Source organism: Carcharhinus amblyrhynchos, unplaced genomic scaffold (genome assembly GCF_965287045.1).
Source record: "Carcharhinus amblyrhynchos unplaced genomic scaffold, sCarAmb.v2.hapA scaffold_42, whole genome shotgun sequence".
NCBI classification, from domain to species: domain Eukaryota; kingdom Metazoa; phylum Chordata; class Chondrichthyes; order Carcharhiniformes; family Carcharhinidae; genus Carcharhinus; species Carcharhinus amblyrhynchos.
The window spans coordinates 197,964-217,009 of record NW_027649783.1 but is presented as its reverse complement, the minus strand read 5'-3'; the positions used below and the strand labels follow the sequence as shown (position 1 = coordinate 217,009).

At 44.5% G+C, this 19,046-nt stretch overlaps 3 non-coding genes across 3 annotated transcripts; 1 reads left to right on the top strand and 2 right to left on the bottom strand.

Annotated features, from left to right (window-relative positions):
• Positions 1-2,473: 2,473 nt before the first annotated feature.
• trnat-agu (transfer RNA threonine (anticodon AGU)) lies at positions 2,474-2,549 on the top strand. Its single transcript has one exon. It is a non-coding gene; the product is annotated as a tRNA-Thr (tRNA).
• Positions 2,550-5,657: 3,108 nt separating this feature from the next.
• trnas-aga (transfer RNA serine (anticodon AGA)) lies at positions 5,658-5,739 on the bottom strand. Its single transcript has one exon. It is a non-coding gene; the product is annotated as a tRNA-Ser (tRNA).
• Positions 5,740-7,675: 1,936 nt separating this feature from the next.
• On the bottom strand, positions 7,676-7,747 carry trnag-ucc (transfer RNA glycine (anticodon UCC)). The gene has a single exon. It is a non-coding gene; the product is annotated as a tRNA-Gly (tRNA).
• Positions 7,748-19,046: the final 11,299 nt, after the last annotated feature.

Here is a 19,046-nt window from a genome sequence, read left to right as displayed (position 1 = left end):
CTTTCTAGTTGAATAATATCCTTTCTCTAATAGGGTGACCAGAACTGTACACAGGACGGTGACGAGAGTGATCATAATAAATCAGACGGCGCTCTGCGTCTTTTCTTTTAATCAATGGGGTACTGAGGACAAAATAACAGAAGCTATGTTAAACCTGCATTTAAATTGGGTTCAGTTTCAAGTGGATACTGTTTCCATTTTCTACAGAGCAATTTATAAGAATATTATAAAAGAATTCAGAAGGTGGCAGAAATGTTTCACCAGAATGGTTCAATTGATGAAGAATTTTATTTATTGAGAATGGTTTGACACACTGCGACTGATCTACTTGGAGCAGAGAAGGTTCTGAGGAACAAAGAACAAAGGACAACACAGCACGGAAAACAGGCCCTTCGGCCCAACGAGCCCGCGCCGCCATTTTAACATTATGAGTCTCCTCTCCACCCATGACCCTTGTATTGGAGGTAATCGCTGAAAGAAGCAACAGCAACATAAAAGAAATGCTGCCAAAGAGAGGGGTCACGGCAGGTTCACTTGAATTCGATTATTCTTCCAAAAATAAAATATGCAGGTTAATCCGCAATTATATAATTTTTGTATTCATTTATGGGCGTCACTGGCTGGCCAGCATTTATTGCCCAATCATAGTGGCCCGAGTGCAGTTGAGAGTCAACCACATTGCTATTACTCTGGAGTCACACGTAGGCCAAACCGGAAAGGACGTCAGATTTCGTTGCACAAAGGGCTTTGGTGAACCAGATGGTTATGCCCGGAATTGACAATGGATGAAAGCATAAATAGGATCTTCATTCCACATATTTTGTATTGAATTCAAACCCCACCAGCTGCTGTGTTGGGATTCGAACAAGAGTCCCCAGAGACCCGGACTTTGAGGGCAGCTCAGAATCAAACACATTGCTGTTGATCCGGAATAACATCCAGGCCAGACAGGGTAAGAATTCCGTCCGCAAAATAAATCGGTTAATCGGCTGTTTCTTTTTTCTCCGACAATTGACTCAAGATCATTAATTCCAGGCATTTTTATTGATCCCGAATTTCAGCATCTGCCGTGTGGTGGATGTGTGAGGATGTATGTGAGTGTGTGTGTAAGAGAGAGATGAAGTCATTTTCAGTCTGTTTGTGATTGTGGATTAATCCCTTCTATTCCCTCACAAGCATAGTGAGCCCCTTTGCACCTCTGAACTCTAATTGAAAAAAATACTTGTACCCCTGTGACCCTGGGAGTGGGGGGTGGGTGGTGGTGGTAGTGGGTGGGTGATGTTTGAAGCCAATGCCTCAGGATGCTGAGTGTGAAACAGTCGACTTTAAAGAATGTGTGTAGGAAACTGAAGAGTGAACTTGTCTGTGAGAAGATCACAGAAAAGCTGTGTCTGGAGCTGCGCACTGGACACAAGTTTTGGGGTGTCAGTAAATGAACAAAATCAGAAAGGGGGAATCCTGCAAAAATTCAGCAGCTCCGAAAGCAGCTGTGGAGAGATATTCCTGTCGCCAGGATGTAACTCTCCAATTGGATACTTCACATTGCTCAGATCTGACACTCTCAACACCTTCCTGTAAGGAACAGGAAGGGCGGGAATTGGGTCTTTGTTGATTTGAGCAAACAGAGCAATGCAGCAATGAGAAGCTCCTCACCCCCCGGCGGCTTGGGGAAGGATGGGACTCAGATACAGGCCTCTGGCTGGGGTTCAAAATGGAAAAAAAAATACGCGTCGAGTTTGAAATGTAAATGCTACAAAGATGGAATTCAATTCGATTTCTGCACAGATTTTGCACTTTGTCGAATGTAGTCAGGATAACCGATCTGTCTAAGGCGCCATGTGATGGGCGCAATCTTCTCTCGAGGCGTGGGTTCAACTCTCACTTCTAACGCTGATTTTTTTTTCCTTCACGAGGGAACCAACCAAATCCGAGAAATCTCTCAGCACAAGGGCAGCAGATGCAGAGGAACAATGACCACCTGTAATTTCCACCCCGAGACACACATCATCCGGACTTGGAAACATATCACCGTTCCCATGGCTGGCTCACAATCCCGGAACTCCCTCCCTAACAGCAGCCTATGTGTACATGCATCACATGGACTGCAGTGTCTCCAGAATGAATTCATCGCCAATTACTCAAAGACAATTAATTTGGGCAATAAATGCTTCCCGGGCCAGTGACACACATATCCCGTATGGATAAAGTATTTTCTTTTTTAAATCATTCGTGCGACAGAAGGAACACAGCTGCCTTCAGAGCAGAAAACTGTGTGTGTGAATCACATCTCTATTTTTACACCAAATGTGTATCTGAAAACAGTAAGTGGGCCCAGCTCACGTTAAACCGTTCAATATTTAGTCGGATAGTTCACAGGTACCTTCCAATTCTGGCAGTATCTCCTTTTTCACAAATGCCACCAGATCTGGAACATATTTCCAGCATTCCGCTTAGGCCACCCACCGTAGTGATCGGCTCTGTGGCTTAGTTGGTTAAAGCGCCTGCCTAGTAAGCAGACATGATCCTGGGTTCAAATCCCAGCGGAGCCTTGGTTCTTCTCCAATGACGTCTGCGATTGTGCCAGTTACCTAACTCGTTTTTGCCTTTCCCTTCACAGTGGATAATCTCCAAAGATGGAAACATTTCGAGACTCCCCACAAATATCTCGACTATTTGTTGAGATGATCCAGGTATTTTCATCATCTTGCAGTTAAAAAAAATCATCTGTAATAAACCCAATGCTGTAAGTTCATCAAACACAGATTTCCATTATTTTCTCAGGAAATTCCGAACACAGTTAAATGGCTTAAATCGTTCCATGTGTCCAAGCAGTCTCTCAAAAAAAACAAAACAAAGAACAAAATCAGCCCGGGAAACAGGCCCTTCGGCCCAACGAGCCCGCGCCGCCATCTCAACACCACCAGTCCACCTCTCTACCCATGACCCCTATCTAATGATTTATGGCCATCCAGATGTCCAGATCCCACTGCCATCTGTGCGAAAAACCGCCCTCTAATATCTGTGTTGTACCGCTCCCCCCTCACCTTAAGTCCATGGCCCCTGGTCCTACGTGTCTCTATTATAGGATATAGCTTACCTCTGTTTACTCTATCTATACCCTTCATAATCTTATATACCACTATTAGATCCCCCCTCAGTCGGCGTCTTTCAAGGGAAAAGAGCCCCAATTTCTTCCATCTTTCCTCATACCCCAGTCCTTCCATACCAGGCAACATCCTGGTAAACCTCCTCTGCGCTCTCTCCAGAGTCTCCACGTCCTTCTGGTAGTAAGGCGACCAGAACTGTACGCAGTACTCCAAATGCGGCCGAACCAACTCTCGTGCTGCTATTGTGTGTTTTTCTCTGTCTGTTGTAATCTCGGTGTGATGCAGTGATACCTCCTCACACTGATGTTCCGATTAAACGATACAGGAGTGAAAATCTGCCTGACTACATTCATTGGGAGCAGGCAGATCCTTTGCCGTAGCAGACTGGCGCAGCAGAAGCGTGCTGGGCCCATAACCCAGAAATCGATGGATCGAAAGCGTTCTGTGCTACTCCTGTTCACAGTGATGATAAAACAACTAAACGGTAACTGTGAAGCAGTTGTGACTTTTACCTGGACTACACAAACTGTTATTTGGCTTCCCTTTCCCCCCAAAACTGTTCTAGGACCCTTGCTGTTTGTCATTTTCATAAATGACATAGATGAGGAAGTGGAGGGATGGGTTAGTAAGTTCGCCGACGATACGAAGGCTGGTGGTGTTGTGGATAGTCTGGAGGGATGTCAGAAGTTGCAGCGTGACATAGATAGGATGCAAGACTGGGCGGAGAAGTGGCAGATGGACTTCAACGCGGATAAATGTGTAGTGGCCCATTTTGGCAGGACCAACTGGATGCAGGAGTACAATAGCAAGGGTAGGAGTCTTAGCTGAGTTGAAGAGCAGAAGGATCTTGTGGTCCGGGTCCACAGGACTCTTAAATCGGCCTGGCAGGTGGAGGATGTGGTTAAGAAGGTGTATGGTGCACTGGCCTTCATCAATCAAGGAATTGAGTTTAGGAGTCGGGAGATAATGCTGCAACTTGTCAGACCCCACTTGGAGTACTGGGCGCAGTTCTGGTCGCCTCACTACAGGAAGGATGTGGAAGCTATTGAGACGGTGCAGAGGAGATTTACAAGGATGTTGCCTGGATTGGGAGGCATGCCTTATGAAGATAGGTTGAGGGAGCTAGGTCTCTTCTCCCTGGAGAGACGAAGGTTGAGAGGCGACCTGATAGACGTTTATAAAATGCTGAGAGGAATAGATAGGGTGGATTCTCGGGGGCTATTTCCCAGGGCTGAAATGGTCGCTACGAGCGGACACAGGTTTAAGGTGTTGGGAAACAAGTACAGAGGAGATGCTAGGGGAAAGTTTTTCACTCAGAGGGTGGAGAGTGAGTGGAATCGGCTGCCGTCGGTGGTGGCAGAGGCGAACTCGCTGGGGTCTTTTAAAAGACTTCTGGATGAGTATACGGGATCGAATGGGATTGGAAGTTACAGATAGTTCCATGGCTTGGTAGATGTAGGTGTGATTTGCGCAACGTCTGGGCCGAAGGGCCTGTTTGTGCTGCAGTGTTCTATGTTCTATGTATAAAACCTCGATCTGTACTAAGTGGATTTTATATGCAACCAGAGCCTTACACAAGAAGAGGGAACATCTTAACACAACATGCAACAATTTACAGACAAAAAAAATCCTCACGGAGAATCTCTTTTACACAACAGGGAACAAGTTTGCAACAGAAAGGGACATATTAACAGAACAGATCTGTGTCTCACTGCTCTAACTCACTCTATCCCTCCATCCCCTCTCATCAACTCTATATGAAGGTGGGATCTTGTTGTTTAGTGACTGAGTGCACACAATCTGTATCTACATCTGATCAAATAGAATTCAGCGTGTGAACAATATCACCGTTTCAACCAGTTCTGGGTTAACCCAGGCACGGCTCTGATTGGCTGCAGCTCCCTGAATCTGGGGAGCAGACACTGTGAGCATCGCCGGCCTCAGAGGCTTTCACAGTTACTGAGCTGGGAAACTCCAACTCATCCCCGAGAATCCACAGCACAGAGCGAGAGGAGAGGAAAACCTGTCCTGGGAGCTGTCAATCTGAGACACAGTTTGACCTGTCAATGTGCAGATGTGAAGCTGCTCCTTCCATTCCCAATCTGCTATAACCAGGAGTTCCTAACGCCCAATAATGACCAGCTTGCAGCAATGTGTTTGAATGAACACGATGTCATATCATCCAAGCAGCATTTTGAAATTATTATTCAATGTGTTCTGATGAAATTTATTTCTTATGTTCTGTGTGTCATTCCATAAGAATCTTCCTCTGACATGAGAACTTGAGCACCTGATGCTGTTTTGTTTTCAATCTGCTCACATTATGATTTCCCTCATGGAACCAGAGCAAGGGAACAGCACTGAATCATTCGGCTTATCTTCTCCATGCCAGCCCGAGGGCACCCAGGTGTCCTCTTCAAGCTCACCTTCCTGCACTCGGCCCGGGGCAATGGAGCTGAAAGCATGATGGTGATCCACATACTTGGCACCAAAATACCAGAAGGAGTTCCGGCTCTGGGGCTGCCGGAAGCAAACACTTTCAATGATAATCGCTGCGAGCAGGACTCGAACCTGCGCGGGGAAACCCCATTGGATTTCTAATCCAACGCCTTAACCACTCGGCCATCGCAGCTCCACGGGTTAGGTGGCTAATATAGTCACCTCATTAGCGTTCATACTAACTTCATCAGGCACCGTTATTGTACAGAGCTCAGTGTGTGAGCTGAAAATTGTTCCTCTACTTCTTTATTTTTTCTCTGACGGAGAACTCACTGACTAGGTCAGAGACTTGTTTTTGTATCTCAGTAATTTTTCATTACAAACAAATTAGTTCCGAATAAAAAGAAAAATACAAAGCTCTATTGTATTTCATTATCGTAAAATGTTGCGCTCGCCCTGGTTTTGTCCACTCGGTTGAAAACACAGGAGGAAGTGGATAAAGTTGTAAGTAAGTTATCAATACGATGGCCGGGAGTACGAACGCAGATCAACTGCGTGGAAGGCAGCTACGCTCACCACTATACCACCATCCCTCACAACTCAACAGCCACCCTTATTTTAAGAACAAAGAACAAAAACAGCCCCGGAAACAGGCCCTTCGGCCCAACGAGCCCGCGCCGCCATTTTTATACTACCAGCCCACCTCTCTACCCATGACCCCTATCTATTGTTTTTATGGCCATCCACATTGAGGGAAACTAATTTAGGGACAATTTATTACTTCTAATCAGCCTAACAGCACATTTTTCGGGTGTGGGAGGAAACCGGAGCACCCGGAGAAAACCCACGCAAGCACGGGGAGAATGTGCAAACTCCCACAGACACCGGCCCAAATCCATGTATCTGCACAGCAAACAGTGATAGTCACTGAGCTGTCGTGTGGCCAGTATCTGGTCCAGTTTAAGCGCACACTAACGACATGAAGCACTCGGCTAATCTCGAACATTCAAGAGCAGCCCAAGTACGACCCATCGCGTGTATGCCCCTCGTTGGACACAAGGCGGACCGACTTAAACCTGTAAATGAAAAGAGAAAAAACATTATTTTCAGACCATATCCATTTACATTACCAGGGACGTCCCAATGCTAATGAACCTTATTTAAAACAATCTCCTACACCCTCCCATCTCCAACCCACTGATGTGCCTGTCTCAGTTACTCTTAAACAACTCCAGCGTGCCTGCCTCCACGACCTTACTTGGCAGAGCATTCCATGCCCCCACTACCCTCTGTGTGAAAAACCTCCCTGCAATATCCGTGGAATCAGTTATAATTACGGAACTACCTCCGTTGCTGATTTCATCAGACACCAGGTCTGTCCATCGGACTGTTTGCAAACTGAACTTGGCTTGTCTCGTTTTTCTGGACAGTTTAAGGCCACCTTTTTACTATTCTTCCTAACTGAGAATTCAATGATTTGTTTTTGCTCATGGAACACTTTATGATTTTGCTGATGGAAACATCGAAAGAACCAAAGTGACAGTCCCGAAGGAAGCCATTCGGCCCGTCTTGTCCATACCAACCCGAGGATACCCAGGTGTCCTTTCCAAACTCAGCTGCCTGCACCTGGCCCAGAACCATGCAGCTGAATGCATGATGGAGATCCAAATACTTCATAGCAAAAACTCCCCAGGATGGCTGCCCGAAGCAAACATTTCCAACCATAAGCGCGATGAGCAGTGTTGGAATCTGCGTGGGGAAACCCCATTGGATTTCAAATCCAGCGCCTCAACCACTCAGCCATCGCAGCTGCTTATTTACCAGAATAATGTAACCACCTCAGTAATGTGCATATCTTAACTTCATCAGGAACCAGGATTGTGCAGAGCACAGAGTGTGAGCTGAAATTTGTTCCTCAACTAATATTTGGTATCTCTGTCTCTGAATTCTTTTATTAGGTCGGAGACTTGTTTTTCTATTTAAATATTTTTCCATTGAAATCTAATTACGTCGGAAGAGAAAATGGAAATAAAAAACTCTATTCCTGTCGAATATTGTGTTCACCCTGTGTTTGTTCACTCTGTTTAAATTCCAAGAGGCCGCGGATAAGATTCTAAATAAATTATCAATGCGATGGCCGGGAATCGAACCCGGGGCAACTGCTTGGAAGGCAGCTATGCTCACCACTATACCACCATCGCTCACGCTACACACGGCCTTGATATTTGTGTTAGTTTTAATTACGGAGCTTCCTCAGTTGCTGATTTTATCAGGCACCAGGAGAGCCCGGAGCGCAGTTTGGACAGAATTCTATTGAATAGATTGTATCAAAGCCTGTTGCTCCATTCGGGAGCATCAACAATTTATTAAGATCTCAAAGATAAGATTGATTTCTGGGGCGGAGGATAAAATAATGAGATTAGAAAATTGAATGAACAAAACAACAAGGAAATACATTCTGAGAAAGAGCCCTGCAATGTTTGCAAGAAAACGCAGAGCTTTCAACTGAAGAAGGACATTTCGTTTTTTTGGGAACTTCAACCAGATTTCTGCATAAAACGACCGCGACGTGACTCGAACCGGCAATCTTCTGACACCTTCACTATCCGAAGTCAGACGCCTTATCCATTAGGCCACGCGGTCGACACATGAGTACACCGTCCGAATGTCAGTACCATGTGAATACCTACCGAGGTTATATTTATTCTCAGTTCTATTTTTGGATGTTTTACTGATTCCCAGATGCCACAAACTGAAGGGGAATCCCCAGTGTTTGTAACCGGTAGAAAACTGAAGATCATTTCCAACATTCTTGGCTGCCTGTCTGTGTGGAGATTGCAAGTTCCCCCCGTGTGTGTGTTTACTTCGGGTGTTCCGGTCTCCTCCCACCTCTAACGAAGTGCAGATTAGGCGGATTGGCCAGGCTAAATTCCCCCTTATTGTCAGGGGGATTAGTAGGGTAATTAGGTGGGGTTACAGAGAGGGATTCTCTGTTGGAGAGTTGGTGCAGAATGGTCGGTGCGGCCTCATTCCGCACTGTGGGGATCCTCTGCCTCCGACACATCCTGTCTTCAATCTTCAATGCCTGTCCCTGAATCCTTCTGCCAGCAGCTAATGCAGCAACTTCCCCCTGTGTACCTTGGTTCAATATGTTATTTTATTTTACACGTCTCTTACATCACCACTCAATCCCGTTAGCTGTAAAGAGTTAAAATCCGAATTATCCAGTCAAACCTTTGAGCTAAAATCCATCATCGACCGATCCAAAGCAGTAAATCTCATCTTCACCCTCGTCAGGACTCTCCCACACTTTCTAAAGTGTGATTACTGGGTCTGGGTACAATCCTAAAACAGCCGCAGATAATCAGAGCTTTATAAAGATTGAGCAGAACTTTCCAGTTTTTATACTCAGTATCTCCGGTTCTGAAGCCAAGCATCCAATCCGCCTTACTGACGACTCTCTTAAAATCGCCTATCTCCTTTAAAGATCTCTCTGACCCTCAGCTCCCTCTGAGCCTGCACACTGCTCAGAACTGGACCATTCAGTTTCTATTCCTTTTCCCCATACCTCCTGTCCAAATGCAGCACTGTTCCTGAGTGTGGGATTAATAATATGTTTCTACTATAATATCAGTGAGAGCTGAGACTGCAGCTTCTGTTTCTCCAAGAGAATCTTTCTGGATAAAGCCGGAATTTACAAGGATTTCTGTAACTGATATATTATCTGATAAATTATCACCGCCCTCACTCACTCTATCGGTGTCTATCCCTCCACCCCCACTCAGTAACAGTATAGGAAGGGGGAATATTGTTGGATAATGACTGACTGCAGACAATCTGTATCTTCTGTTGATCAAATAGAGAGGGAGAGAGATTCTCACAGTCTCTTTGTGAGTGTGGATTAACCTTTTATATGCCCTCACAAACACAGTAATCCCCTTGCCTTTGTCAATTCCTAAGAAGTACTTGTACCTCTGAGGCCCTGGTGGGCAGTTGAAGGGTGGGGTGAGGTTTGAAGGCGATGCCGCAGGGTGCTGAGTGTGAGACCAGCCGATTTTAAAGCATGTGTGTAGGAAAGTGAAGAGTGAACTTGTCCGTTTGAAGATCACAGAAAAGCTGTGTCTGGAGCTGGGCCCGAGAGACAAGTTTTGGGTTGTCAGTAAATGAACTCCTGTAATGAAGACACAAAATCAGAAAGAGGAAATGCTGGAAATATTCAGCAGCTCCGAAAGCAGCTGTGGAGAAATATCCCTATCGTCAGGATGTAACTCTCCAATTGGATACTTCACATTGCTCAGATCTGACACTCTCAACACCTTCCTGTAAGGAACAGGAAGGGCGGGAATTGGGTCTTTGTTGATTTGAGCAAACAGAGCAATGCAGCAATGAGAAGCTCCTCACCCCCAGGCGGCTTGGGAGAGGATGGGACTCACTTAGAACATAGGACATAGAACATTACAGCGCAGAACAGGCCCTTCGGCCCACGATGTTGCGCCGACCAGTTAAAAAACAATGACCCTCTAACCTAAACCAAACCCTTTCCATCCATAAACCTATCCACACCTCTCTTAAACGCCCCCAAACTAGGCGCATCCACAACTGCAGCAGGCAGGGCATTCCAATCCCTCACCACAGGCCCCTGTCTGGGGTTCAAAAATTGGGGGAAAAAAACGCATCGAGTTTGAAATGTAAATGCTACAAAGATGGAATTCAATTCGATTTGTGCACAGATTTTGAACCTTGGCTAATGTCGTCAGGATAACCGATCTGTTTAAGATGCTGTGTTCAGGTCGCAGTCTTCTTTCGGGGCCTGGGCTCAAATCCCACTTCAGACACTGTTTTTATTTCCTTCGCGAGGCACCATCCAAACCCAGGAAATCTCTCAGCACAAGGGCAGCAGATGCAGAGGAACAATGACCACCTGTAAATTCCACTCCGAGACACACATCATCCTGACTTGGAAACATATCACCGTTCCCATGGCTGGCTCACAATCCCGGAACTCCCTCCCTAACAGCAGTCTATGTGTACATACACCACATGGACTGCAGTGTCTCCAGAATGAATTCATCGCCAATTACTCAAAGACAATTAATTTGGACAATAAATGCTTCCCGGGCCAGTGACACACATATCCCGTATGAATAAAGTATTTTCTTTTTTAAATCACTTCGTGCGACAGAAGGAACACAGCTGCCTTCAGAGCAGAAAACTGTGTGTGTGAATCACATCTCTATTTTTATTCCAAATGTGTGTCTGAAAACAGTGAGTGGAACCAACTCACGTTAAACAGTTCAATATTTAGTCGGACAGTTCACAGGTACGTTCCAATTCTGGCAGTATCTCCTTTTTCACAAATTCCACCAGATCTGGAACGTATTTCCAGCATTCCGCTGAACCCACCCACAGCAGCGACAGACTCTGTGGCTTAGTTGGTGAAAGCGCCCGCCTAGTCAGCAGGAAATCCTGCGTTCAAACCCTTGATTCTTTTTCCAATGATTTTTGCAGTTATGCCAGTCACAAAATCCATTTTGCTTGTCAGTTTTGTCTTTCCCTTCACAGTGGATAATCTCCAACGATTGAAACATTTCGAGACTCTCCACAACTATCTCGACTATTTGTTGAGAAGATCCAGGTATTTTCATCATCTTGCAGTAAAAAAAACATTTAAATATACTCAATCTTCTACCAGCACAGATTTCCATTATTTTCTCGGGGAATTCCGAACACAGTCAAATGGCCTGAGAACCACACAATCCCGACAGTGCTGAAGGAGACCATTCTGCCCGTCGAGTCTGTACCGACTCTCCGACAGAGGTTGCACATAGGATCTATCCCCGCAGTGCCACACACCCGCTCCGCGAATCTACTGATAGAAATACCTTGGGGACGAAGGGACAATCTAACATGGCCAAATCCATTCAACCTGCTCATCTTTGGAATGTGGGAGGAAATCCAATCACCTTGTTTCCTGAGATCATTTGTCTGGGTGAATTCAACTTGAACAGAACGGCAAAACTTTGGCACCATCCAGGACAGAGCATCCCGCTTCATTCGCTTCCCATGCATAAAAATTCACTCCCTCCACGACCGACACACAATGGCAGCAGTGTGCACCATCCACACGATGCACTGCAGCAACTCAGTAAATTTCCGTTGCCAGCACCTTCCAAACCCACGACCACAAGGACCAGCGCAGCAGAAAGATAAGAATAACACTGAAAAAGAGCGAAGGCTCTGCTGGGAATGGAACCCAGGATCTATTGATTACTAGGCAGGCGCTTTAACCAACTAAGCCACAGAGCCAGTCATGGCTGCGGGTGGGTTCAGGGGAATACTGGAAATATGTTCCAGATCTGGTGGTATTTGTGAAAAAGGAGACACTGCCAGGTTGTCGGACACTGATATTTATTTATTGATTGTAGTTATTTATAAGTTGTTGTTGCGTGTGTGTGTTCCTTAATCTTATTTATCTTCCAAAAGAAATGAAATATCTAATTGAAAAAGATGTTACAATTTCTCACCCAACCAGCGAACGTTGTGTCAAACTTTAAGAAAGGTTTGTGATTTATTCTCGAGTCAGTGGTTTCCCTGGGAGCCGGGTTAACAGAAACAGCATGGAGAGATGGCAGAGCAGGAAATGTCGGTGCCGAAGGTGAATCACATCAATGAAGCAGCAACTGGTTTGTTACTAACCTGATCCATAATCCGATTGTGGTGGGACTCAAACTCACAACCTTTAAGGGACTGAATTACCATCATTTGGAAATCCAACGCGACACAGAGACACAGGCTGAAATTTTACTTTACTTTCCTTAGATGGATTTTTGACAATGTGGAAACTATTGATAAGTTCAATAATCTCATAGTTAAAAGGTTAAGGACTGTTAAGAGGGACTTCATTGATCGCAAGTCACGTTGGGACATCTGATGTCTGGTCAAACAGTTGTGGAAATACAGAACTTTGCGTCCGCTATACAGGAAATCTCGCCATCCCAGAATGATGCTCCCTTATCATTCTTCCTCACTACCCTGTACAGCTTGAAGTCTCATCTCACGGGACTGATATGTGGGAGATACATTCTACTCTATCTGTCACAGGGCTGATCAGAAGCTCTTCCCTGTTCCAGTTAAACAGAACACAACGGAAAGCTGGGAGCTGGAAATCTGACCGAAAAAAAAATGCTGGAAATGCTCAGCAGGTGAGGCAACATCTCATTAACGGAGATTTGTGTAAAACCAGCTCCTGAAGCACAGCACAGCGGCACAGTTTAAAGTTTCCTTTCATCCACAATGGATGCTCCATTCTTTGATTTTGAACAATTCAAATTGAGAATGTGCATTGTTATTCTAGTCGCCACAGCCTGAAAACCACTTCAGGCATTGATGTCACCCGTGGATTTTAAATTTGTAAATCCATTCTCTATCTTTTTAAAATACTGTTGAAACTGTATCCAACACACGCTCAGTTCTTTGTGAAAGACAAGGAGAATTGAAGATATATTTGTATAATTTTCCTTTGACTAAATTTGTACAGAAGCAGAAAGGCGGGAATCACACTCAGCTCTTCATGAATCTCACCCGCTAAACATTGAAAGGTGGCAGTGTTTATTCAAGGGATGATTCTTGAACATAGAACATGGAACAGTACAGGCCCTTCGGCCCTCAATGTTGTGCTGAGTTATGTTCAAACCCAAGATCAAGCTATCCCACTCCCTATCATTCTGGAGTGCTCCATGTGCCTATCCAATAGCCGCTTGAAAGTTCCTAAAGTGTCCGACTCCACTATCACAGCAGCAGTGCATTCCACACCCCAACCACTCTCTGAGTGAAGAATCTACCTCGGACATCCCTCCTATATCTCCCACCATGAACCTTATAGTTATGCTCCAAGGGTAAAAAAACCTCGGCTTGTGTATCTTTGCAACATTTACAGCTTGTGTCTGTTTGTGAGTAAATGACACTCCAGCGATCTGTTACTCATTCAAATGTTAACTAGTAACGAGAAGCGGAAGAAAATTACTGCACCCTGGACGGAAATGACAAATCATTTTGTAGGAGCCGCCATGTAATTCTTTTTTCTGTTGCTAAAAGCGAAATAGCAGAAAATGGTTTCGATCCATCGACCTCTGGGTTATGGGCCCAGCACGCTTCCGCTGCGCCACTCTGCTACACAAAGACGAGTTGTTCATTTATTATTAATGGAGAATCGAAAAGTTGGAACGATGCAATCTGGGCAATACAACTGAGCAAGGTGAAACACTATGGGGACTGGACAGGATAATCCTACCATGGGCAGGGCACTAAGTGAAGATGCGACATTGACTGAGTTGTCAGACGGAGCAGGGAATCGTTTCAGAAGATGCCAAGGAAAGTTGGAGTGCCAAATTTTTAATGATCACTGTACAAGTAGACGGTGAAATGCAGACTTCAGGCTGAATATTCATGAGTTCTGAGATGGGTGAAGAGACTGTGGCATCTCTGCATATTAAAGGTGCAATGGGGATTAGGAAGGGTAAAGGATACCCTTTATTTTGTATCGTCTCTCGTTGATCTTCGGACCAAAATGTCTCACTTCACACTTCCTTACATTAATTAAGTTGTATCTGTCACGTGTCTGTCCATTCCACCAGCCTGTCTACATCTTCTTGAAGATTATCAATATCCTTCTTATTAAAGTTTAGAATATTTTCAAGTTTTGCACGACTGGCAAGTTTGAGGTTGAAACCTGTGCACCCAGATATAGGTCAGTAATATATAATCAAGAAAAACAAGTTTATCTCTATTTACCTTTCCCAATTAGAAGTAAGTAAAACCCTGTGTAATTTATGTTTTAATCGGTTTGTACTAATAATCAAACAGTTGCATAAGGAAATTCTAACTATACTAAACAACAATGATTTTAAATGTTAATTGGTTCAAAACAAAATACCTACTGTTGCTGATACTTGAAGTTAAAAAGCATAGCCTTGCTGATTTATCTGTGTTTAAATGATGAAGTGGGTATGCCGGCGTTGGATTGGCGTAAACACAGTAAAACGTCAGACTGTTAAATGATGAATACAGAGGAAAGCAGCTTCCTGGTGGATTTCGAATTGATATGGCCACCACATTTAGTATTTCGAAATTTCTCCGCCCCAGCTTCAATATAATGTGAACATTGACTCTCTGTTATGCCTCTCCCTGATGTCTAAACTTTAGTCTATCAGAGCGTCCTGACATCTACTGGCCGTAACCCAGAACTGCAACAGAGCAGAAGAATATCCATGTGAACTGTCGGTGTTGCAGAGCCAGATCAAACAGGAATTAATGATTGGATGTCAGCATTAAATCCCATGGAGAATTCAATATTAATGTAGTTTCCCATGTAGTCAATATAACTTGGAATTTGCTATTACCTGGAACAGTTGAGTCAACTAGCATCGATGTACTAAAGAAAAATCTAGGTAATGAGACGATGGAGAATGAAATTCAGAGATAAGCAGATGATGTTACATTGAAGATTTTGAGTAGAGGATCGCGTGGAATCATGTACTAATTAGAACAAAAGACCAGGTTCAATTAGGTATCTTCCGGGCAGAATGTGCACAGATTTGCAAAGTCCCTCAGATAGATTTATAATGAATATTGCAAACATATGTCACACCAGAGACAGAGCGATACAGAATGTGTCCAACAGACTGACATCTAGAGTCTGAGAATGGTACAGCAAAGAGAGGGAGACCATTGGGCCCCTAGTCCGGATGCGATTCTGTACAAGTCCAACTCGGCTCACTCCTCTCCCAGTTCTTGTCTCATAACCTGCAATTCGCTTCACTTCAGGTTTTGATCCCATTCCTCCTTGTCAGTCCTGATTTGATGCTGCCTCTGCCACACCCTCAGGCAGTGCATTCCAGGTCCGAAACACTCAGCGCATTAAAATCCATCCGTCTCTCTTCTGCAATGGGAACAATATTTCTTCATCTACTCTTCTTCGACTGCACCCACTAAGCCATCACCTCTACCATCTCGAAGGGCAATGGCAGCAGATACATGGGAGCACCAGCGCTGCAAGCTGCACGCACCCCACCCCTCCCACCCACCCGGGCTCGAACCCACTCACCGTCCCGACTTGGAAATACATCACGGCGTCTTCACTGTCGCAGCGGCAAAATCCTGAAACACTGTGAGGCTGACAGCACCGTGGCTGTTCCCTCACCTCAGGGACTACAGCAGTTTAAGAAAGCAGCAAACCAGCACCTAACCAAGGCCAGTTAGGGATTGACAATGAATGCTGGCCTAGTCAGTGATCCCCACCTTTCGAAATGAATAAAACAAATAAAAACACAACTACAATCTGAGACGGACAGTTACAGAACAAATCTCACTCACACGCATGTGTTGGATATAATATGAATCATCCAATCACGTTCCCTAATAGAGGGTAAAAGGCAGTCGAAATTGGGCGATCGTGATCCACTTGCAGTTTAACCAGAGTTTTATACAAGAACAGAGAAGATCTTAACACAACATACAACATTTTTACCCAACATGGAACATCATGAGATCAGATAATTAACATTAGCAAAACGGAAAACATCTTCACGGAGGATATTTTGACAACACGGGGAACATGTTTACAGAGCAGGGCATTTATTAACAGAATATTTTAAAAATATTGACACAAGATGGATCATATTTACACAGCCGGAAACATTTACAGCTTCAGGGAGGCATTTTACATAACAACAGAAAACACTTCTCAACAACAGACAGCACAGTTACACAGCAGGAAATATATTTACAGACATGTATTTGCAACAGAAAATTCCTTTAAAAAAAGTGATGGATTCTCAATTCCGTGTCTTGCCGGTTTCCCAACACTTTGTCTGTCGTTCCATGTGTCCAAGCAGTCTCTCGTGCTGCTATTGTGTATTTTTCTCTGTCTATTGTATTCTCGGTGTGATGCAGTGATATCTCCTCACACTCCTGTTCCTATTAAACGACACAAGAGTGAAAATCTGCCTGACTACATTGATAGGCAGCAAAGAAGGCTTTTTTGCCGTAGCAGAGTGGCGTAGCGGAAGCGTGCTCGGCCCATAACCCAGAGGTCGATGGATCGAAACCATTCTCTGCTATTCCTGTTCACAAAGGTGGTAAAACAACTTAACCGGTAACTGTGAAATTCTTGCGAATTTTACCAAACTGTTATTTGGCTTCCCTTTTTCCCGCGAATCCTCGATCGACACGAAATGGATTTTATATGCAACCGGAGTTTTACACAAGAATAGGGAACATCTTAACCAAACAAGCAACAATTTACAGACAAAAAACATCCTCACGGAGAATCTTTTTCACACAACAGGGAACACGTTTGCAAGAGAAGGGGACATATTAACAGAACAGAATAAAAAATATTTACAAATATCAGTTTTGCACCAGTACAGACAGGCACCCAAGAATGTTAGAAGTGGACTTAAGACTTCTGCTGTTGACAAACTTCAATTCAACTTTTTGGCATCTGGGAATCAGAAAGGCTCTAAAAACAGAACTGAAAATAGCTACAATCACGGCAGTTATTCACATGGCGCTAACATTTGGTACAATATGGCGTTTGTTGATCGCGTGGCCTAATCGATAAGGCGTCTGACTTCGGTAATCATAGTGATGATACTATCAGAAGATTTTAGTTTCGATTCCTATCTCGGTCGTTTTCTGCAGAAATCTGGGAAAACGTGTGGCAAATTGAGATTTCTTTCTTCAGCTGAAAGCTCTGCATTTTCTTTCAAACATTGCAGGGCGCTTTCTCAGAATGTATTTCCTTGTTTGGTTCATTAAAAATTCTCATCCCATTATTTTATTCTCCGCAGAAATCAATTGCTTTTGTGTGATCTTAATAAATTACTGATTGTCCCGAATGGAGCAACAGGCTTTGCAGCAAATAGTTTAATAAAATTCTGTGGAGGAAAATCTAATAAGAACATAAGAAATAGGAGCAGGAGTAGGCCATCCAGCCCTTCGAGCCTGCCCCGCCATTCAATAAGATCATGGCTGATCTGTCGCTGCTCAGTTCCACTTTCCCGCCCTCTCCCCATAACCCTTAATCCCCTCTCTTATCAAAAACCCATCAACCCGCGTCTTAAAAATATTTAGCAAGGCAGCCTCCACCACTTCAACGGGCAGAGAATTCCAGAGATTCACCACCCTTTGAGTGAAGAAGTTCCTCCTCAACTCCGTTCTAAACCGCCCCCCTTTTATCTTGAGGCTGTGCCCCCTAGTCCTATTGTCTTTTTTGAGCGGGAAGAGTCTTTCCACCTCTATCCTATCCATCCCATTCATCATCTTATACGTCTCAATGAGATCTCCTCTCATTCTTCTAAACTCTAACGAGTACAAGCCCAGTTTATTCAGCCTCTCCTCATAGCTCAACCCCCTCAACTCCGGTATCAGCCTAGTAAACCTCCTCTGCACTCCTTCCAAGGCCAAAATATCTTTGCGCAGGTGCGGCGCCCAAAAATGCACACATTACGCCAGTTGCGGCCTCACCAATGCCCTATACAGCTGCAGCAAGACCTCCCTACTTTTATATTCAATCCCCTTCGCTATGAAGGCCAGCATCCCATTCGCCTTCCTGACCACCTGTTGCACCTGCAAGCTGGGTTTTTGCGACTCATGCACAAGGACCCCGAGGTCCCTCTGCACCGTCGCCTGCTGCAGATTTTCGCCCCGTAAGTAATAGTCCTTCCTGCCATTCTTCCTACCAAAGTGGACCACCTCACACTTGCCAACATTAAATTCCATTTGCCATTTCCTGGCCCATTCGCCCAGCCTTTCTAGATCCTTCTGCAGACTCTCCACACCCTCCGCACAATAATAATCACAATAATAATAATAATAATAATCTCCTCAGGAAGAGGTTTGATAACGAGCTGAGTGAAGTGTTTCTGATTACAGGGATGAAAGGTGATGTCACTGGGCTGGTAATCCAGAGGCCCGCACTAATCTTTGGGGAAACGGAGTAAATCCCACCACGACAGCTGATGAAATTTAAATTCACTATTTCATCAATTTGGAATTGAAAGCTCCTCTCAGTAATGGCGGCCTTGAAACTACCGGCGATTGTTGTTCACTATAATCTGGTTCACCGGTGCACTTTAGATAAATAAGTCTGGCCTCCTGAACTGGTCTGGCCTACATGTGAATCCGGACCCAGAGTAAGAGGGTGACTCTTACTTGACCTCTGAAATGGTCAAACAAGCCACTCTCAGCTGAAGGGCAATTAGGGAAGGGCAACAAATGCTGGTCCTGCAGGCGACACCAACAGGCTATAAAAAGAAGAATCATTGAGTAGAAAGAGAATGGCCTGGTAACGGACTGAGAAACTGGATCCTCCTTCTCCTGTAATAACAAGGCTGAGGGATGGGCTGATCCTGGGCTTTAAATTAGTGAAAGATTTTCAGAAAATGTCATTTCGATAAAACGTGACCAGAGATGGGCAGATAAGAATATATCTCACTCATA